General features: G+C 38.4%; 1 long non-coding RNA gene across 1 annotated transcript; it reads right to left on the bottom strand.

Moving 5' to 3' along the window:
- Nucleotides 1-696: 696 nt before the first annotated feature.
- LOC130255677 (uncharacterized) lies at nucleotides 697-19120 on the bottom strand. The gene is made up of 3 exons (XR_008840968.1): nucleotides 19004-19120; nucleotides 18434-18514; nucleotides 697-789 (listed from the first exon to the last, which is right to left on the bottom strand). It is a non-coding gene; the product is annotated as an uncharacterized LOC130255677 (long non-coding RNA).
- Nucleotides 19121-23130: the final 4010 nt, after the last annotated feature.

The following is a 23130-nucleotide window of genomic DNA, read 5'->3' on the forward strand; positions in this document are numbered from 1 at the left end:
TGCTGGGATGAACAGAGGTAGTGAGAACCAAACCTTCACAGCCTCAGCAGCTTCAGCTCAGGTACAAAGGAAAAGTTACTTGGCAACAGCTCACAAATGGGGGAAAAGCTTTTGCAAAGTAAAATGAGAAGCATGTGTGCCTTCAGGAGTGTGTTTCTTTGTCTTTGAGCAATTCTTTCTACAGTTCTCATCTGCTTCAAATATATTTTGTATATTCAGGTTTTGCTGTCTGACAAATTCTGTTCAATAACTGGTAGGGATTGCAGATCTGCAGCAAACATCCCAGGTTTTTGCACTTATGGCTGTGTAAGATTTTCCCTATTTTTCCTCTGCCTTGCTCTGCTTCATATTTTGGCATTCACATGCCTCATCTTTTTGATATACAATATATATCCATGGTGCATTTGTGTGTTTGTACACTTTGTGGAATTTCAGTTCAGCCGTGCTACAATATGCATGCTGTGTATATTGTACAGTGAGAATCTATTGTCCTGCCTTTGTCATTTGATCTTGATTTCATTCCTTTCCAAGCCAGTGTAACTTCCATGTTTTGACCTTCCACCCCCTTTCAACATTTCTCCAGAGAACTGATCAATACCTGCTGCTTTCCCTTTATTCAGATGATGGATAGTTTTGGATAACTCTGTAATCTTTTCTCTCCTGTTCGCCATCAGATTCTCCAAGCACTGACCTTCATACAGGAATTCTTCAATGGCATTCAGGAGCCATGCCTCTTTCCAAATGTTAAAGAAAGTCCAGTGAGCTTCTCTTGTTATTTATTTAGATTTCCTGAAATAGAGGAAGCAAAACAGAATAGAAGTGAAACATTTGAGTTCTGACCTCTTGTAGGATTCCATAAAGCTTCACCAGCTGAGTGTCATTTGATCCCCTTCTCTGTTTCTGTAATCTGTACTTGACCCAGTTCTAAGTGTGATCCAGCACTTTCCAACAGGTTAGTTTCACGTGACTGAGTATTTAAGTACTTACAGGATGATGCCTAAGGGAGAAAATAAGGTATTTACTGCTCAAAGAATATAAGTCTGGTGTTGAAGCTGCTTTCTGGTTCTCTGAAGTGACTCACACAGGGCTAGAGATGAGAAAGAATTTCAGAGGAATATTTCTTAATCCTGCAGAAAGCCTCCTCCTTTTAGTCTGAAGGTTCAAGAAGAAAAGCAGATCTGTTCATGACTAAAATGGAGGGTAGAATACACCTAGTTGTGTTAAAGTTAGGACCAACAGAACACTATTGTGAATTGAAGGTAGGAGAAATAATGAGCAATTCCTATTTTGTGAGGAAGTGGGCACTGACCAGATGTTTCTAAATCTGAATGCAATGGTATCCAGCTTCCAGCAGAGAGGCAGCAGGAATTGCCTGGGCAAGAGGTGGTAACCAGGAGGAACTGACAAACCTGAAAAAGTGAATGATTTTAAATGAGCACCAAACCTCCACAACAACTTTGAGAACACTCTCCGTAATATCATTTTGAATTGCCTTTTAAAATGTTTTGGGGGGGTTTTTTGGTTTTTTGGTTTTGTTTTTTTCATTTCAGCTCTATGTAATATGCATTAATTTTTAGATCTGTCCCTTTCTACTGTTTCTCCTTACTCTATGCATTATGTATATTTGTATCCAGCTGTGCACATGCTTGGGTGCACCATGGATTGGTCTGTATAGCAGAGTCATGAAGTATTTATGACTAGATCTTAGTCTCAGATGGATAAAATTGCACCAATATCTCATGATGAACACAAAACAGACCAACAACATGTCATAAATATGACTGAATTTTGACTTAAAATAATTGAACTGACAATACACAATAGTACCAGACTCAGTAAGATTTGCTGAAATGATCTTGTTTCTAAAAGGGCTTTGCCAGCATAACTTCTTAACAGTCATATTAGATAGCAGCAAAAAAGGCCCCAAAAGCAAATTTCTGGTGAAGTGTATGTGCTAATTTTTAGCACATTGTCCTTTCCTACTTTTCTTTCAATGTTCCCTTTTTCAAAGTATCAGTTCCTCTGTTCTCTGGTAGCATTTAGGAAGGATTTTGATGTAATTTTTGATGAGGCAGTAACTGATTTTATATAAAGCAAGATAGATACTTACACATGCACACACATACTTTTACACCTATGATTTCCCATATATTTTATTAAATTTTCAGGCTGAAGGAAATGTTTTGTTGAGCAAAACACGAGACTGATATTTCAGCTTTTTAAGTTGAATTTTTAAAATATCACTTGACTTGATTTAATTTTTCTTTTAAATAGAAACCCTTACACTTAGTTTTCTAAACTGTTGACTAAGAAAATGTATTTTTCCTTCAGATACAATTTTGTGAAATAAAGATAATCTTCCAGAAAGTCTATTTGATATTGGGGAAGAAACTTACAACAGAGCAGAAAGAATCTCCTGATTGTGTGATTTTTAAAGTAGAAAAAAATTCCAGTCCTGGTGAACTGCACATCCATTGACTGAGCCATGTGGTGTCTTGGATCCTTGAACACTGTCTTGAGAAGGTAGAGTTACATAATTCACCTGTGTTACTTTTTCACAGCTCAATATGATTTTCCCATTCTCCAGTATTGTGTTATTTGGAACAACAATATTATTTTGTGTTATTTCAGACTATCTCTTAGTAAGAGCTTCAACCAAAAGCTGCGTGGTTTGCTGCTATGAATAGTTGCCTAGAATGATGCTAAATATAAATCAGATCAGCAATAAAAAATAATTTGTGAAATGTGTTCCCAGGTTAAGAGGATTTCACTTAGATTTGTTGAATTTTATTTTTGCTGAAAGGTGCCAAACTAAGAATAGAGAGTAAGGCAAAAATTACACATTATGCACAGAGTAGGAACAAAGGATCCACATGCTGCTATTTGAACACACCCAGATGAATCCAGACTGGGAATTCTTACACCTCTACTGGATTTTGTGATACTGAGATTTGTGATGGTTGTCATCTATGTTCTTCTTGAAGCCTTATTTCTTAAAATCTAGGAATTCTTGGAAAATCTGGCTTTTTCCCATTTTCTCTTCCTGTTTTTTTTGTTTTCATTTGTTTATTTCCTTTTTTCTTCCTTTTGTTTTTCTAGCTTGTTTTTTCCATCTAATAATTTTTCTACTTCCATGGCTAGCGAAAAAATTCAAAACATATTCTAAATAAAAAAAAAGGGTATCTTACTTCATTACTTTAAAGCTAATTCAGTTTTTCAGTGGAACATAGAACATATATAGATATTAGCAAAATTTTCTGTTTCTTCTTCTGTAAGAACTAATTTATCCCAATACCAGTAACCAGCCACCCTCCTCAGATGGCAGAGTCCTCAGGAGCTCAGGGAGAAGCAGAGAAAGGAGTGTTCTGGAGAGCATTGCATGACAAGGGTAAAAAGATGTTTGCGGCCTGTGGCTGCTGCTGTAGAAGGTTCTTCTGCCTGGTCTCATTAGTCTTCACATTCTATATCTGTTTAAAAATAAATACACATGCATTGACATATGTTAATGAAAAAGGTGCTGGAGGTTTTGGGATTTTTTTTTTTTCTCTAACTTTGTAGTATAAATTTTATGTTCACTGGAAAATGACAAGTTGTTTTTAAGTGATGGGTTCATGTCAGTGCTAAAGGCTGCAACTATGATTGCCAGAGGGGTGAAACGCCCATTAAAGATGGCTATTTTACTAGCACTATGGGATTCTTGGGTACACTGAATTTAGCCAGGGGAAAAAAAAAAAGCGGGTTTTAGCAGAAACATGCACTTTTTCCTAGATTCAGTTTATAAATACCAGTCAAAGTATCATTGTCCTATCTGTGCATGTGATTACTTTCAAGATGGAAAATGGGCATTTCCACAAAGCTTGAAAGATGTGATCCTTGAAAATCCATCTTTATTCTCTGTCAAGGATGACTGGAGTAGCTTACACTGGAGTATTAAAAACACTAAACCACAAAAATCTTGAACCATTGCCACACCTAAGCTACCATTACAATGTTTTGTTTTTTTTTTAAATCTAGAGTATGTAGTAAGTGTCAGCTTTATCACTATAAGAGAGTTTACTTATCCTTTGCAATCTGCATTTATTAGTAACACTAATGTAAAAATAGAGCAATTATATTTAAATGACAGAGCTAAATATTGTGTCAGTGGTATGAAGAAAAATGGCAATGTTGCTATTTCTTGAAGAATGATATAGTTCATGAAAGCTACTTTTCTAGGTTATGAAACCCAGCAGGGCCTTTCTGACGACAAGCTACAGCTTTCAAGGTTATTACATAATGCAATACCAAGTTTCTGTATTTCATATGGTTATGTACACATTATGTGTAATTTTTTTCTCCCTGCTCAGAAAAGTTTTTTGAGTTAGATCCCACTTCTTTGCATACTAATGTAAATCGTAGAATAACCTCAAGGAAATTAACAGTTAAGCCATTCAGCTATTCACCTACACTGCACTCACTTAGTTACCTCCATTCTGTTACTTCCCACACACACATCTCCATCCTCCTCTTGAACAACCCACAATTATCTCCATAATAAACCACTGTGTTTATAATAATGGAGCTGGAGCATCATCTATCAGTTTAAGGCAAACTTACCATTGTATGGCCATGTTTTCAGTTATTCATATGAATGAATTTCAGATATCTAACATAATTTCAGTTCCTTATAACCTTTATCAGAATTATTTTTTTCCTGTGTGCATATCTCAGTCTAAAAATTTGGGAAAACTGCATCCAAAACAGCCACTTATAACTGAAATGCTGAGGCTAGGTGAGTGAATTTGCTCAAGATAATATACACTGGTAACTTTTTTTGAGCATGGAAAATCTTTAATATTTGAATTAATCAAGAAAAGCATTTTATCAAATCTGTGCAATTCTACAAACTTTATATAGGCTGGAACCATAAGCTGTGTATAATTGGGTCAGTCTTTGCAACTCTGAAATGAGAAAGGTTCAACATGAAGTTGTAGGTGATGGACCAGGACTTCCCATTCAGTAACAACTTTCAGTTGATGTGAGCTTTGCAATGCCTGCTCCTGGGCCCTGGAAAACAATAGTCTATATCTTCCCTGTTATGGTTCCTCTTATTCATTATTTTTTGCGATTTTCAAGGACCCACAGAGCTCAAGTGATGAGCCATGGCTCCTCCACTGAGTTGCAGAGCAGGGCTCACAAAAGCTGCATTTCCTGTGGGACAGTGGCCCGTGGGGAAGCTGCTGTCGTGCTGCTGAGCGTTGCCCTGGCAGGCTCTTGCTGCGGTTTCTGGAGGCAAAGGGAAGATCTGAGGAGGGATTTAAAAGGCAGAACGTGAAGGCTTTGCAGATACTGATAGACAATTCCTTCCCCACGTGTGAGGGGCAAGGGAGGAAAGAGCATGGCTGGGCTTGTTTTGAAGCTCTGCAGCCGGAGGAAGGCACCTTGGCTCACGGCCTAATTGGAAGCGAGCGCTGACCTTTGATATGGAACATGAGAGGGTCAGTGGTGAGCAGATAGGCCACAAAGGGCTTTGGAAGTCAAGACAAGTCATTTGTGTCTAATTCGACTGGGAAGGCTGCAGAGAGCCAGCTCCAGGGAGTGGCAAGGGAGGGAGATTTGTGTCGAGCTTTAGAGAGAAAGGGCTGAGACTGGAGGCGGGAGAGGGAGCTGGAAGTGACTGGACAATCTGAGAGCAGCAACAGCAGCGAAAGGGGGAGGGAGCATGGGACGTCTGAAGCAACCTATGAATGAGAGCTTGACAGAAATGGCAGCAGTTCCTGAATTATTATAATATATTCCAAAGACATGCCAATTCAGGAGTTCACAATGCAGCTGTTGTTTCTGAGGGAACAAGAAATTATTTTAAAATTTATGCAAAGGACGATTAAAAAGGTGGCAGACGAAGAAAAAATATCTGCATAAAAAGGAAAGTTAATTGCTTCATAAAATGACTCACTGAGCGGTTCAAAATCTTCTCATGCATAAACAGCAAAGTTTTACTGTTTGGGTTTTGTTATTTGGTTCCTTCATATACTGAAAGAGTAATTTTCACAGGCCAGTATCTCTAGAAACAGTGGTAGTTACATAATTGGATGTTATGAAACAAAGCTGATACCTCAGCTTTAGCTTCCTGGAATTGGAAAGTTACAGGAACTGAAAAAAGTTGTTTCATTTGTATTTGCTGAATTTACCCACAGACATTTGTTCAAAGTGTTCATTATGTGCCTAACCTTCACCTTTCCTCTAGCACTATCAAGGACATAACTTTAGCTAAGCACGAATCTCTTGTCACCAAATAAAAAAATTTTGTCAAAGTTATAGCCCTTGTAAATTACCAAGATAAAATAATAAGTGTAATGGGCACTGGACTTCTGGTGAGCTTAAATGCTCTTCTAATAAATGGCCACTATAGTAATTGAAAGTTCTCTGTGAAGTTTTCTGTCATTTGATTCTATTTCTCATATGTCCACACATGAAGACCACTCCGAAAATGCTTGTTGATGCCTTCAAATCATGGCTGTGACTGGCAGTGCTCTGTACAATCCTAAGAAGTTTGTGATGCCAGGTGTCTCATCCTGTTCTACAACAGGTTTGTTTAGATGATGTCCAAAAGTCCAGTGAAACATGGGCTCTGTTCTGATGAGTGATGTGCAGATGTGGAGCAAAAATGATGCTGGCTTTGTGGCAGCTGTCTAATTGTTCATTTTAGCATGGAGGCTGATTTCAAACCAATGTTCTGCAAAGAGCCCATTGGTGACAGAGTTTGCAGGGGTGCCTTTTATGCATGTAGGTGGCTTGTAACAAACCACAGACCTGTTCTTTCATTTCAAAAGCAGCTGGATGTTGTGGTTTGGCTGGTGTCTATCAATCCCTCACCTACTCCAAAAAGGAGAGCAGTTTTCCTAACAAACAAATTGTAGTTATCAGTCTGTCTGAGTTCTTTGACATGCATTTTGTGAGAGCTGTCTGCTCATTCTCATTTTGTGATCTTCGCTGGTTTTCATGGTGTTCAAAGATATTTTTTATAATTTTTTACAAAAGAATAAATTTTCATGTCCCATTTAAAAAAAAAGCTCCTCTCAAGAATCTTCCTGAATCTTAAGCTGGGTTCCTTGTTTTAATTTATGATGGTAGAGCCACTTAGTACACAATGTCCTTCTTTCTAGTAACTTATGAATTGACATTACAAAATAAAATGTCCCCAAAGGTGTCAATATCCCACTTTGCAAGGTGAGCATGCTCTGCTGTATAAAGTAAAGAGATCTCATATTAAAGGACTAATGCTTGGAACACCTGAGAGCTCTTTAATGTTATTTACTCAGTGTTGGATTGAAGCCAGTGACAGAAACCCTTTAAATACAACAGTGAAGAATTGGGCCCTGAGAGACTTTGTAATAACAAATTACCTCTCTCTTTCCTCTTCAGTTATCTCCACTTGGGAGACGGGAATAGCCTGTTTGTCAGAGCACAGTTGTGAGATGTAATTCATTAATGCCTGTGAAATGGTTTGAGATCACTGCATGGAAGTCTCTGTTTGAGTGTCAGGTATTATTAGCTCTCAAATGAAATCTATTTTATATTGCTGCATCAGAAACTACTTGGAAACTCTTGTTCCGTACAAATAATGAGCAGTACATGAGAGACATTTTGTTTGGCTTAATAGGATAGTCTGTCCAGAGTGCAGCAGGAAGGGTGAGTGCTAGCACGGGGATATTAGGGAGAGCTGGTAAAACACTGAGCAAAGTCACTCATTCCAGATATATTTTGATTTGGGAATTCAAAGAACAAGGGAAAAAAAGGAAGTAAATTAGAAAAGAGAGAAAGGCAAGAAGAGATTGGTTGAGGCAGAAGATAGGAAAGTGGGGTGGGAGGAAAGGAGGAAGGCAGGTAGAGCAGAGCAGACAACCTGAAAAGAAAAATGAACAGGAAAAGCAGAAATGTTGTAAAAAGTGACTTTTCAATTAAAATGAAAAGGCAGTTGGATGTTTATTGCAAAAAAACACAACTTACAAAAACAAGGCTGTAATGCCATCTTGGGGTTTCTGGTGACATCTCAATCCAGCAGAGCTCTGCTCATTTGGTTTGTGAATGTCAACAGAAACCCCTTGATGCTATTGAGGCTCACAGTTGCCTCTTATTGATTCTGTATTATTTCAACAGTGGAAAAATAACACCTTTATTTTCACAGCCAAAGTATCTCACACTGTGACAGAAATGTACATGAGCTTATTGAATCTCATCTCTGTTCATTTCTATCTAGCTCCCAACACCTAGGTAGTGTTATCACTGTGGGTTAGAGAGATATGTGTTCTTTTATGGTTATCAAGTGAAAGACTATTTATCAAGTACAAAGTCCAAGTCTTTATTAGGCTAAGGGATATAAAGTGTCCAGCTGTCTTCTGCTGTTTATTATTTTAAACTCACCTTGTCATTACAAATATTACCCCAAACAGCCTCTTATTGATTCTTCTGATGTGTTGTACACATCTTATTTTTCACAGACAGGATAATCAAACTGGAATAAAACCTGTTTTGTGAACTGAGTGAGAATATGCACCAGTTAGTAATGAGTTTGTATAAAACGTGTTGGAGATTTGAGCCCAGCTCTGTAGTATGTGAAAAGTCTTTCAATTTTGCTGAAAGAGAAGCAATTCAGAGGTGGCATCCCTGAGCAAGTAGTATGTTGCTCATAATTTCCAAAGAGTTCAGATAAATAGGTGTGTTGGGTCTGGCTGAGATGGAGTTCATTTCCCCCACAGTGCTGTGCTTTGTGTCTGGAGAGGTGCTGGTAACACCCAGGGTTTTTGGCTGCTGCTCACACTGCACCAAAGCTGTCTGTCCAGCATTTCCCTCCCCACCCAGGAAGGGTGGGGGGAGATCTTGGGAGGGGCTTTAGCCAGGACAGCTGACCCAAAGAGACCAAAGGGATGTTCCATAGTGAGTGATGTCTGCTCAGATATAACAGCTAAGGAGGGAGTCAGGTTGGGGATGAAGGGAGCATTTGTTATTGTGGGGTGTGTCTCCCAGGGCAATTGCTACACGTACTGAAGCCCTTCTTTCTGGAAAATGGATGGGAAGTAGAGAATAAACCTTTTGTTTTCATTTGCTTCCTCATATTTGCTTTTGCTTTACTGAACTACCTTTATCCTGACCCAACAGTTCTCTTCCATATTATTTTATTCCTGCCTGTCATGCTGAGAAGGGGAGAGGTAGAGCAGCTTGGTGGGTGCCTGGCATTCAGCTAGGGTCAACCCACCACAATAGGAAAAAAAATCCATTGTAAAATATATAGCCTGAACCATACTATCCTGTGCATGAGTCACAAAAATTCCATCAATTAATTGGAATTTACTATCTGTATTGCCAGTGGGAAAGACTAACTGTTAAGTTCTAGAAAACTGGAATGTTATTCTGCGTATAATGCTCCTAAAATAGACATCACTGAGAAATAATCACAACTTTTAAGTAGAAGGTTTTTTCTTTAGAAATGGCAAAATCCTGAAGAATTTAATAAGGTAAATTTATATTCCTGTAATCAAACTTAAATTTTTTGTGCCGCAGAAAATGGTTTTATCCGTTCACGTATACCTAAACCTACTATAACAATTATCTGCCTATATTGCCTAAGCTAAAATCCCTTCAGTGAGGATTGTACAACCTTCTTATCCAGGTTGGACATGTGCTCTTCTGTCCTTCCAGCTAGGAAAGCTTTTCCCATTTTCTCTCATGGCTTCAGACTGAGATGGTTCTCTCTTATTCCGCTGGTTGTAGACATGTGGGAAACTGATCACCAGCCTAATCATAACATCCTTCTGCATAAGTGAAGATGTCATCATCTTCTTTTCTAACCACTCTTTCCCTGTTGGTCATGTTTTCTAAATTGCTCTAATTTTTTGTGGCTCTTTGTAATCTTTTGTTGGATTTTCTCTGTTGTCAATGTAACTTGTGAACAGTGATGCCAAAAACCAGCCATCAGTTCTCTTGCTGAAACCTTGTACATACTGCAGAGATGACCTCTATTACAGTACTCAGATCCTGCAGCTAGGACATCCCAGACTGATGCTTTACGTTCTTCCCAGTTTCGTCTCAGTGCTGACCACACTCTGCCTTTGGCCTTCTCCACCCTGCACTGCTGGTGTCTGCTAGGTATTCTTCTTTATGCTTGTATATTTGATACTTGCTACCTAAGTACAGAACATATTTTTTGATACTAAACACAAAAAACTCCTTGAACTGAGTGAGAATTTTGAATACAGAGGCACCACACGTTCTGGCTGAGGATATGGATCTGGTTTGGTGAGTTACCTTGAAACCCTCTTAATGCAGTAGAGGACTCCTATTATTAGTCTTAAATATGTGTATATTGCTTCACATTTGGGAGGAAAAAGCCAACAAACCAACAACTTGATTTCAGAATTTTAAAATTATTCTTTTTTTTTGTTAGCAATTAGCACTTTATTCTGTCTTTAATTACCAAAACTTTATTGAAAACATCAAGAGTTACGTTAAGATACACTTGACCTGGAGTGAAGTATCAGGAGTTTTTAAACATTTAACTTATAGTGTATATTAGTATGAAACTAAGTTGAGCAGAACCCATTAATGTCACAGTGGTCGGTTACCACTGGAAATAAATAATTCATGATGAAGGGAATTAGTCTAATTAGCAGGCAGTTTGAGTCCTTTGATAAAACCCAGCTCTAATTCCGTGAAGGGCAGGAAGTGCTGTCATCAGTCAGCCCTGAAAAGATTAGCATCTATTATGAATGAGGTTAGACACCCTAGTGAAGTCATGTGTGTCCTGGAGACAAACTTAATATGTTCCAGAATGGGACACAGTTTGTCTCACCAACACATCATGATTCCTACTGGGCTATTGTATGTAATAACAAGCAAAGATCAGTGCTCCTTCCTATCATTCTCCCCTTGTCCATCATTCTGACAACTGTGCAAATACATTTTCCATGCAAAGCAGGGAATGTGCCCTGAATGCTTGTAAAATTGCAAGAGATGTCAAAGAAAATATATTACCTTTTCTCAGCAACCTAAAACCAAACAAACCAGAATACCACTGCAGAAAGAGTTATAAAAACACATCTGATAAATATATGGGGTGTAGAGGAAGGTGTATCAGTTTAGAAGTGCATTGATTCCATTTGAAAACATTATTGCCATCTGTCACAAGATGTGTCAATAAAGCTGTAGACATAGGTCTGTGTGATAGACAGGTTTAAAATAACAGGTGATGCTATAAGGGTGTAGTATTGGAGAGGAGTATCCTGCAAAATTGCCTTAAATTCTGGAAGTATAGCTTCAAAAAAAGGGAGAAGCTTCTTTGTGTTATGTATTTTCGTTTAGAAATGTTAACTGCTTCATTTGAGGAGACTAGCTGTGAGCTGTGCAAGCTTCACAGTTTTGTGCTACATGCTGACGCAACATCAGCTGTGTTTCCATTTTTGCTTATGAGCCTTTTGAAATTATATGTTTCCGTTTTGCAATTTGATGCAATAATGAAGAAACTCCACATTTGTACGTTATTGTATTGCCTGTTTTTATTGTAGGAAATTAATTGCTTCTTTTATTTATGTTATTAAGGGGGGGAGAAAACAATTTTGCAGTATTTTATCATTTGCTGTAATAATTATCCTACTAGTAATACAACGGAAGACTTAGAAACATTATATTATGTTCAAATGTCTGAACAGTACTTAGTGTGTTGCCACTTGTGGCTGGGGAATGTTGGTCTTCACGTTATATTGAAAAAGGTGACTATAAGTGATTAATAATACCCCTGACAAGATTAAGATGATTTATAATATAGAAATGAAGAGGAAAGGAATAAATGTAGTCAACACAAGAAATTATTTTCATAGAACCAGAACAGCTCAGCAACTCTGCTGTCCAAATACTAATTGACAGTGAAGCACTGATATTGCAGAGAGTGCCAAAATCAAGTGCTACACCAACTTCAAGTAGATTCTTAAATGAGGTTTAAAAATAGTGATCTTCTTTGTAGAGTTTCTTGCTCTGAGTTCCTTGAAGAAGGAAGGTACAAAAGGTAGTGTGTCAATCTTTATTTGTTCTTTTTTGTCTTGAATTCACTGGCTAGTAAAAGTCAGAAAAAAATTTCAATTGCATAAGGATTTTGGGTTTTAATTCTTTGATCTGCATGCGCACCTTAAAAATTACCTACAGTGTGGGTGTGCCCTGGGCTGACAAATAGGTTCATTCAGCTTACTGAAATGGATTTATTTATACAGTATGTGGAAACAGGTGCATACAGTCACCACCATTTTTATCCCTGTGTTGGTAGGGAGAAGGTACTTGGAAGCAGAAAATTTTCATGTTCTAGAAAACTTGCAGTATTGGGACCAGTTTAGGAAAGTAACCCCATGTGCCCTAAAGACAATTGGAATAAACAGGCAGAAAACTGTAAGAAAAAAATATTATTATTTTTTCAAATCTCTTCAGGTCATTAACTGGCCACCTAGCTTTGGCTATTGTAACAGAATACAGGAGCTTCTTGGGTGTATGTTAAGTCTTCCATGGAATCCACAGATTGGCTGGTACACTTTTTTCAGGTTCAAAATGCTCCCGAGTGTAAACATAAGAGTTTATTGAAACATTATTTTTTCCATAGATCCAAATAAACACCTGCCCAGGTCTTACTTTGGTAGTATTCACCAGAGAGAGTAGTAGAGCAATGAGCTAATTCTTCCAAAAGCTCTCTGTGTCTTGTCTGAGGAAAGCTGAAGTGACTCAGCACAGATAATTTGCCTTTCCTGTCTGTGTGCTATACCTTTCAGCAACTGTGGTTTTTCACACATCGTTCCTTTCAGAATGGGCAGGGTGAAGCACAAGGACTGGGAGAGGGTTAGAGACCAAAGGCTGTTTCCATCCAGCTTTGCTCTGTAGCTCCATGTGAGCCTTCCACCAGGCAATTGTGGCCTGGTATTGGTGAGCCAGAGCATCATGTTCTCAGATATATTATGAATAGGTTGGTTTGGGTTGGAAGGGACCTCTACACATCGCCTAGTCCAGCTCCCCTGCAGCTAGCGGGAATGTCTTCAACTAGATCAGGTCATCAAGGACTATTTTATTACTGCTGAATCCAGCCCTCTTAGTAAATAAATCACTACTAAATAAAGTAGTTACACAGCTCACTGGGTATATATATCCACTGAAGAAAGATACTTGAAGTATGCTACCAGAGGATAATTTTTTAATCTGCTGATTTTCCTTGAAAGATGTGTTTAAACAGTACCTTATTCCTATTTTCTGATTACTCTGCTTTCAGTACCAGGAAAGTGACACTGGAAAATGGCCAGTGGCACAGCATTTCTGATTCTTATAGTGTACCTATTTTGCTGTGTTCCTGTGACAATATCCATGTTCTTAGCTGGGATAGATGGATTCACTGTGTCAGTAAGGAACACTTGGGAGGTCACAGTAGTTCCCACATCATGGGACAAAGAGGGCACATGCCTCAGACAGCCAAGTTGCTATGGATCTGCTCTTTCACATTTTACTGAAAAGGTGAATTCTGCAAGACTTAGATATTTTAAAAACCAGAAAGCTGCTGAAAGAAGATCTTTTTACTGAGGCGCTCTTTATCTCAGCAGCTGTCTCACCTGTCCCCTCATCAAGACATCCTTATGGGATATCATCCATTAATCAATTCCTCTCCTTCCTGCTATTTTGTTAGTGGTGTTTACGTGTCATCCTGTGTCTCTATTGTCCTTATTGTTCCCACACCCTCCCACAGCAGCAATACAGCAAGACACTGCAGCAAAGGACACATGAGCCACATTCACAACTAAACCTATGACATGCTGAATCCTTTTCAAGGTTTACAAAAGTGTGTGTAACAGCCCTATGTATTCTCATTACTGATCACATTTTTAATCTCTTCTTGCTGCATGTTTTATTCAGGGGCCCTTGTCACACATGTCAGTGTGAACCATCTCTTTTGTAAATAAAGGACTGTTTAGATCTTCTTGTAAACATTAACAAGGAGCTAAAATTCTTCTGATGAATGTAACATATTGGTGAAATGATCTTTCTCAGGTATGTCTGATTCATGATCCTTATAATATACTATGCTATCTAAACAAACAGCTGGCTATTGTCCCCATCTCAGATCACCTTGTAATGTAATGTAATGTTTGCAATTATCTCTTAAGAACATTAGATATTTGCTGCTTCATCTGAAAAGAAACATGAGCAGAAAAATGTATGGCCCTCAATTTCCTAATTCACCATGAAGTTAAATTCTGGGGGATTTATTCCGCTAGTTAAGTACATTCAGGTGCAGCAACTCTCACTCAAAAAAGCTTTTTCTGTATTTAGATCTACTAGATGATTGTTATAAGTCCTCTCTGACTAAAATATTCTATGCTAGAGCAATGAAGTATAGCAGGGAAAGAAAAAAATACACAGATTAAATCCCATATTACACACTGGTTTTAGTATGCTTATTGGAATCAAACCCACCAAAGTTTACTTTGAGTTAAAGAAACTGGATAGAAAGGGACTTCAGTAAGATTGCAGGAATTTTCTTCAGGAAAGCATTCAGTTCTCAGGGCATTACAGAGCACATAGCAGCATGACAGGCAGGAGAAAGAGGGGACCATGGAGGTTAGTATTGCAACAGCACTGATAAAACTGCAGTGTGAAGTCAGTAGCACACATGAAGGAGCTATCCTGAGCCCCATTACAAAGAAGTTGGACCTTGAGATAGGTAGCAAGATGATCAGGCAGTTGAGTCTTTGAAAAATTACTGGGAAATAATACTTGTGCATTACAGGCAAGTGAACTTTTCACTGCCTTAGTTCTAACTGATTGTACTTCATAGCATATCCTGTCTGTCATCCTTGGGTCTGCAGGTGAAAAGTGCAGCATATACTCCACCTTTCTGTGTGAACACAATCCTGAGGGAACATTTTGGGGCCATTTCCTATGTTTTGGACAGAACAGAAGCCCTGGTTAAATTAAGAGAGAAATGTAGCCACCCCTTCTGACCCAAGAGGAGGAAACAGGTTTGTCTTCAGTTTAACAGCCCAAGATATTCCCATGCCAAGTTTGCAGTCCTGATCAATGGGAGACGCTTGCTTATCCAACACGGTGAAATCTGATGCAAGTAGCCACAGCCAATTAAACTCTTATGAGAAGGCTTGGCTTAAATAATATTATTATTTGCAGATGACTGTCTCATTTTCTGTTTTTTCATTTCTTTCAGCTCCAGCTCTTTCCCTGACAATGCCTCAGGCCCTATTCTCTGCTGCTTTTGGCAGACTAACAGCATCACCTGGAACCTGCTGAGTGCCACCAAATGAAGGAGCAGTGAGAACACACTGGTGAGATGCTTTCAGTTACCACTCTCAAATATCAGGTTCTTGTCTGGGATTTCCATCAAGAAATGAAAAGAATAGGATTTGGTGCTTGCAGGTGAACTCAAATCTTGCATGACTCCCTTATATATGCAGCCTCTCTCATACAGAGCACATTGCAGTGTTTTGACAGAACTCTGTTGAGATTGACCTTCTCCTATAGCACAAATTATATGAATGAAAAATGTGTTTTACCAATGCACCAAAAATTTGAAGCTAACAAACCTTCTCTGAGCAGCGTACTGTAACTTTTTTTCCATAATTAAACCAGAACCCCTCTCCTGGACAGGTTCACTCAGCTTTGCCTTTCTTTGAGTAATACACCTTCAGACCAGTGCCTTGTTTTGATGTATTACAATGATAGACTGAAGAGTTCATGTAATACATCATGACAGTCAGCAGTTGCTGGACGCTGAGGATTGAGAGACTGAGCCAGCTGTTTTTCTGATGTGTTCTTGTAATGCATCACCAGCTGATGGAAGCTGATAATGTATTACTTCAAAATGACACCACCCAGAAAAGGAAGAGTCCAGAGGTGCAGATTCTGTATAATGAGGCATTCAGAGTATGAAACAGGGCTGGAAACTCCTGGAAGAAGATGTTGGTAATAAATCAGCTTTCCATAGGATTGCATTAGCTGTGTGGCTGCACAGGTACACGCTGTGTCTGACTTCCAGTGCCCCTGTGGTGCTGGTTTTGTGCAGACCAAAGATAACTCTAGCAGCAATTTTACCTTCACTCTTATAATTAGACATTTCACAACCCAAACAGCCTAGAACAGGGAATAGGGCAGAATTATATTGGCTCAACAAATTCAAGTATTTGGGATTCCTCCTCATCTTGGGGTACTGTGAGAACCTCTCAGATGCTGCTCTTTTAGTGAACTAAGCTTATCCATGGCAATGGCACAATGGGAATGGCCCCTTTGCCTGTTTTTTGGGAGTATTGCATCCTAAAGGGACGTAATGGGCTGGCCCAGAGCACTGCAGCTGTGGTTGACTTTTCCTGCAGATTGACTGAAGGCAAGAAAGGCTCTTTAGACCATCTCTTCATCCCTTTGTTTATCTTTCACCTGCCACACACACACGAAGAGTCAGGCCAAACAGTAATTGATCCCTAATTATCAACAATAATTTTAAAAAAAAATTATTGGAATAGATAGCAATTCTGAACATTTGCCTGCAAAACTTTATCTTATTGATGAAGCAGATTGTGTAAAACTATTTCCTCTGAATTTATTTTTAACCCTAGGCCAACCACGAGAAAACAGAAAAACTGGAAGATAATATTTTAATATCCTGAGCTATATCTTTACAGTAGCTCTTTTAAATGCCTCTTGTCTGTTAAGTGCAGTACTGTTTATAATTTTGCATATATAAGAAGCTTTATACCTTTGGCAAACCATTGAAGATAAATAGGTCCTACCCTCAAATTTTACTTTTTATTTATGGATGGCTTGAACTGCAAATTCAAAAAGCAATTATATTTTACTAACAATAAGTACACTTTTCTGTAGTCAAATATTATAAATCATTACTACAAGACATTAAATATGGGTTTTTGGTATGTGATTCTGAGTAAAAAATATTCCAGTCTCATATATACTGACGTCCATACTCACAGAACTTTGCTAGCTCATATTCAAAGGGGGATAAACAAGAATTTTCTGTTCTTGCCTCTTCAGACTACTTTGTTTCATCCCAGGGTTATATACATGACTGGTCATCAACATTGGAGCATCACAGAAGCATTTTGCTCAGTCTTGACTACTTGAATTGACTACTTGAACTAATTTTATTTTTATTTTATTTTTATTTTAAAGTATTTTTGCTTTACCTTTAAATATTCTAGCTAATAGAATGGGGGAAAGGTTTGTATATCAGGAGTTATGTTTGCAAGGGACAGGTGGAGAATGTCACACACGTGTTCCCTCTGTGACAACATTTTGTCACATTTAGGTAGTGACTATTAATATCTCCTTGAATGAGACTTTATGGAAATTGCAGTTCTGCACATGCAATCAGCTCATTTATGGCCTAACAAGTGTTTCCCTGAGCCAGCAGTTGACTGGCATTTGATCATTTTTGTAAAATACACCTTATCTGCTACTATTAGACACTAAGAAGGCACTTTCTGTTATAGTTTTTGGCACACAACAAGCATCTCTACTCTCTGGGAGGAAAAATCACAAAACTTATATTTAGCTTTCCTCATAAACTTGGACAATATGACAGGTTTCTAATCCAAATAATTGTTTAAGATTATTACAATGATAATTATTGTAGTGATAATAACACATTATTTCAGCTGACAATACATTAGTTCCATGGGGAGATAAACTGCAAGGCCAATGGATTTATCTTGATAACAAAATGGATTACTATTAACTATGATGGTAATTTTTCCATCCATGCACAAAGAAATCTCACATTGAGTTCATTGTCTTTTGGCTGAATGCTGGTGAGAATTTCGTCTACATATATGTAACAAGACTGGGCTCTGCACTAGTGCAATATTGTTACTGTCATTCTGTATTGCCTATAGCTTTACTTGGCACTTCAGGCACAGGATTTCTGTCTTTCAAAATGCCACTTAAAAATTATGAAATGAGGAATTAGGGCAACTGTATATGTATTAGGATTTTGCAGGGCAGATTCATAGATGAGAACAACAAACCTTAAACTAACTGTGGTTTCCTGTATGTAGCAGCATGGAAGAGATGGCTTTACTTCCATGATCTTGCACCATAAAGCCATAGCTTTTGCTCTGCTGGTGATACAAGCTTTGAACATTACAGTTCCTGCTCCTTATTATGATTTTGGACCATAGTAAGTAATATGTTTTGTACTTACCTTTTTATTCTCAGTCTGAAAAGTTTATAAGGACACTTGAACTAGAGAATTATTTTCCCAGTGATTATGTTTCTGTAAGAAGGCAAACATAAAGAACTGCATTGTCAAAAATCTACAGACTAAGAGTCTTTAAAGAGATTTGGATCAGAACCCGAGTCAGCACTTAATGCTTATTTACCAAAACTATTATAATTCATAGCTAAAAATCCTTACTTGTTTTGTTTAGTTCATCTGGTTCGTTCCTCTCCTATGTCTTTATCATTGTGCTCTACTGGCTTTCTTATCTTGTCTTTACTTCAAAAAAAAAAAAAAAAAAAAAAAAAAAGTTTATTAATCCAGGTCAAATATATTACAAAATTCTTTGGAAATTTTGATAATTGTCATGGACACTTATTTGCTAAAAAATATATTTGACACCATAAGACTGACATTAATATGCAAATCAGTGGACTATAAAATTCATTTTCGTGCCTCCAGGGCAGTATTTTTATAAATACAGAAACATAATCATGCATCCTCCAGAGAACTAAAAATAATTATACAAATTTACAACAAAGCCCAAGGCAGTGTCTCCTTTTAACTGTCTGGTTTTAATATCATTTAAATCTTGTTAAAACTTAATTACCAATTCTCTTCCGTAATTTAGGTGGAAGAGCTGAGGCCTAAGTGTGCTGTTTGAGAGAGAGAACTTCATCTGAGAAACAAAGACACCAAGGCACAGATTTACAAAACAAGAAAAGCTTGGTAAAGTCATCACAGACAAGAATGAAAAACAGAACTTACATCTATTTACGTTGTCATAGTTTAACTCAGGTCCACATTTAAGTGCCATGCAGCCACTTGCTCATTCCCTCCTGCCTCCCCATGGCAGAACAGGGAGGGGAATCAGAAAAAAAAAAGGTAAAACCTGAGTTTTACCTGGGTTGAGATAAGAATAGTTTAATAATTTAAATACCTTTAAATATATAAAATATAAAATACAAAATACCTTAAAATAATAAAATGGAAAAGGACAGAGGAAAAAGCCCACGAAATGCAAGTGATGCCCAATACCCTGGCTCCCCATCTGCTGAGACCCAGCCCATCTCCAGCAGTGATCAGGCCCTCACATGCAGTTCCCCCTGTTTGTGCACTGCCCATGACGTTCTGTGCCATGGAATATCCCTTTGACCATCCCAGATCCTTGTGCAGCTCATCTCTGGCAGAGCACCAGACACCAAAAAGTCCTTGACTTAGGGTAAGCATTACTTAGCAACCAAAACATCACTGTGTTATCAAGGAGAATTCTATAGGAAATCCAAAACACACTGCTGTACCAGCTGTTAGTAAGAAAATTAACTCTGTCCCAGCCAAACCCAGGAAAAATATCCACATAAAAATGAAACTGACCTGATGCCTCATGTGACAGAAATAGACTGGAGTATATATAAACCTACATAATAGTATTTACATCTACACATTCATACTTATATATAGGTGGTGATTTATTCATTAATGCTGATAATAGCTCAAGATGTATCCACCTAGGAGGGGAGTTGCAGGACCAGTGCTTTCATCCACTTTGTTCCACGGCTGGTTTTTGGGAGATGATGGCTGCTCAGAACAGGTGTACAAGTGAGTAACTCCAAATTCAAAGCCAGGCTAGCTACAGACTTTAGGTGATATTTGGAGTACGCACACTTTATCAGGAATTTCTGCTGTATGAATACCTGTGGATATATGTTTCTTTTCTAAGGCTGCACTTTGGAACATGATAATCTTCTTTCTTCCTCCATGACTGATAGAAGAGGTCACAACAGCAACTCTATCTCTGTATCAGAGGTGTGAGGTCAGGACAGCTTTGTACCCCAAATAAAGTTCCTGGTAAGCAATTTTAAAGTAATGTTGTACTGACAAAACCTGTTTCTTTGGACTGATTTATGGAAGATTCTGTGTCCTCACTGTCTAGTCTCTTTATATAAAATATAAAGCAGAGAATAGAGCATATGGTTTCTCTGCACTGTAGTGCTGTGTCCCCTCACTCCCTTCCCCCAGATCTACTTTTGCTGCCAAAAAAGACCAGAAATCTTGAAAATGGTACATTCCTGATTTCCCCCCTCAGTGATACATATCCCATCAGCACAGAGACTGCTGCCTCAGGTCTCTCCTTTGTGCTGTGTTTGCCAGCCACTGTTTAGTAACAAGTGTCACTGTCTGCTCCCCTGCTTTGAACTGGAACACATTCCTGTTAGCCCTCACATCCAACTGAAAGCAGCTTTGTATTGATTTAATTCACCCTTTTTAGTATGACCATAGTCACAATGAAGGATGTGCATCCAAACTTCCAGCTATTGCACAATTGCCACTGGGCAGAAATTCAAGTGATTTGGCACAGCATCTGGTTGGGAACCAATTCCCATTGGTTCATTCTGTCCAGTGCATGCCTTGCCTTTGATTGAAATGCCAGGCATTTGTGAGCAGTCCTGATGCCAGTATTGACAGCCTTCCATAGCACTGCTCTGTCCTTTCAGGCTGCATATTCACCGGGTGTTAATGGAAGAAGGAAATGCAAAACATTAGAGAAGACGGTTATGTTACAGATTTCACATACTCACATTATTGCATTAACAACAACCCTCTCATTTACAGATATACATAAATTCATCCTATCTGTGAAGGACAATTAGCATGCCTCAATTTTTCCTAGAATGATGACTCTTAAATTTTAAGATGTCAAAATTATTTTTTTAACTGCATAGACTACTCAAAAATCTTTCATATAGAAAAGGTATCCTTCATAGCTAGGAGTAGGGCATGTTTAATAAGTCTTTAATAAATAATATTTAATAACACATTTAAATCAAGTATTAAATAGGCTGTCATTTGCACCTTTGTAAGTGAGTTTGAAATTGAGGGGTTTCCTGAGCTGGACTAGGTTGTAAATATGTTGGTTTCTAATGATTTTTTGCCATGCAGTATGACAGCAGTGGGTGTGAAAATGGAAGTGTGATATTTCCCAGGTTGCTGCTAGTCAGGCAAAAGTTAGAATCAGCAACAGGAGTCTGAAGATGACCTTGCTAAATCTGACTATGCTCTTAATGCAAAAATGCTGCTTTAAATATTTTAAATATATTAATGTGCCTTTCTTTCTTGCTCTGCAATAGAATTATCAGATTTTTTTTTTTTTTTCCTCACTTGGAAGTTCTGGATCTCTACTTCTTACAACAGACCTTTGTAATCTTGTCAGCTTTTAGGTAAACCTGATGGACTTGGGAACTTTCCTGAACCTACTCAAGATATAACCAGTGTGGCAAAGCACCACAGAGCCTTGTGTCTGCCTCTGTGGGGGAAAGTCCAGAGGACTGAGGCTGGAAAATGTCAAATATACATGGGGAGAAGGTAATTGAAAAAATGTTGTGAGCACACTTAAGAAATGCGATTTATTTGAACAGTCCAGCTAAATTAGGTTTTATTGCCAGACATAGGTTTTCCAGTGCTATTTCAAGAAAATATCAAAGATCACAGAAATAGCAGGATTTTGTCAAATTCAAAAATTGTTCCCAAGTGAATTGCAAGCACCTTTACCATCTTATTTCTGCAAAATGTGACATATTTAAATATTGCCAAGGAATCCACTTCTTAAATGTCACTATGTTTTTAGGAAGTATAAAGGCTCTGAGATGTATGTCAAAAAAACAGATTCCTCAGATGGGTGCCAGGGAAAGTCTTTTTCCAAAGAAGCTTCAGAAATTTCAGTCTAATGTGTACCATTAATGTGATGCTGTGACAGCTCTTAAGAGAGCTGTCATTATCAGGCTTGTTTGGACTGGACTGTGTCAGGCAAGCACAGGCTGAGAACTCAGTGCTCAGCCTTTCTCACTCTAATGCACCTTAAGTAGGAATTCATGGAGCAGCCAGTGCCTACCCAACAGTGCACCCTGCTCTTGCCATACCTTGGAGGCCTGCAATTCCAAGTAATGTCCATATGTGAAAAGGGAAAAAAGCTCCTGTTTGCTTTGTTTGAGGCTTGGGAAATATAACTCTTACTCGTCTGAGCAGCTGGTGAAAGCAGTGCTGAAATGCCAGAGGTAAGCAGTGGGAGGCTTACAGCATGTCTGTTTGCATTGCCTCACCTCCTTTGTGCTGAATTCCTCTGTAGCACATCCTGTCCATTTGTCACCAAGAAATAAGATATAGTGACCAAGAGAAAGTTGCTTCAAATGAAGGATTAATTTCATATCATGTAAGAAAGATGGCTATTGATACTGCATTCAGGAACACTTATCATGCTGATGAATTTCAGGTACCTGGTAGTGTCAGGCACCAAAGATTCAGTTTCAGCACAGCCTTCCTTGCAGCTTTTGCAAGTTCTGAGGCTCAGTTAAGCACCAGCACATTTTGAAGTTGAAGCCTTGCTTGGTAACGTGCATGGATAGATTGAATCCTACCTACTCAGCATAAGGTTCCAATTCTCAGTCTTTCTTTAGTAGCTCTGATGAGATACAGAGTAGACAATAAGGTTTCAAAGCCTCTAGTTGCTACATAGCAATAGCTGCTAGTTATGGAGAGAAAAATACTTTTTATTAATGCTAAATAGATCTTTAACATATAGGTAGCAATTTCCTAGAAGATATAACATTTTCTTTGTGCCCCTCATCCCTGAAAGGGAAAGTGCAAACATTTTCAAAAGCTTTAATGGTGGATAAAATATCATGGATTTCTTTTCTAGTTTCCAGTGCAGCTGCACAAGCCCTACCCATGGGTTTGTCTGAGAGAAGGCAGGATGGTGCCCTGGATGCCTCCAGGTGGGTGCAGTTACAGTTCCTGTGAGTGGTGTTGTGACAGCTCCCAGCAGCAGTACTGCAATCACAGCATAGCAGACTTTCAGTGTCAGGGCTGTGTTCCAGCCTCCAGTCTCTGCTCTTTTCTCC

The sequence above is a fragment of the Oenanthe melanoleuca genome, chromosome 7 (assembly GCF_029582105.1).
Source record: "Oenanthe melanoleuca isolate GR-GAL-2019-014 chromosome 7, OMel1.0, whole genome shotgun sequence".
NCBI classification, from domain to species: domain Eukaryota; kingdom Metazoa; phylum Chordata; class Aves; order Passeriformes; family Muscicapidae; genus Oenanthe; species Oenanthe melanoleuca.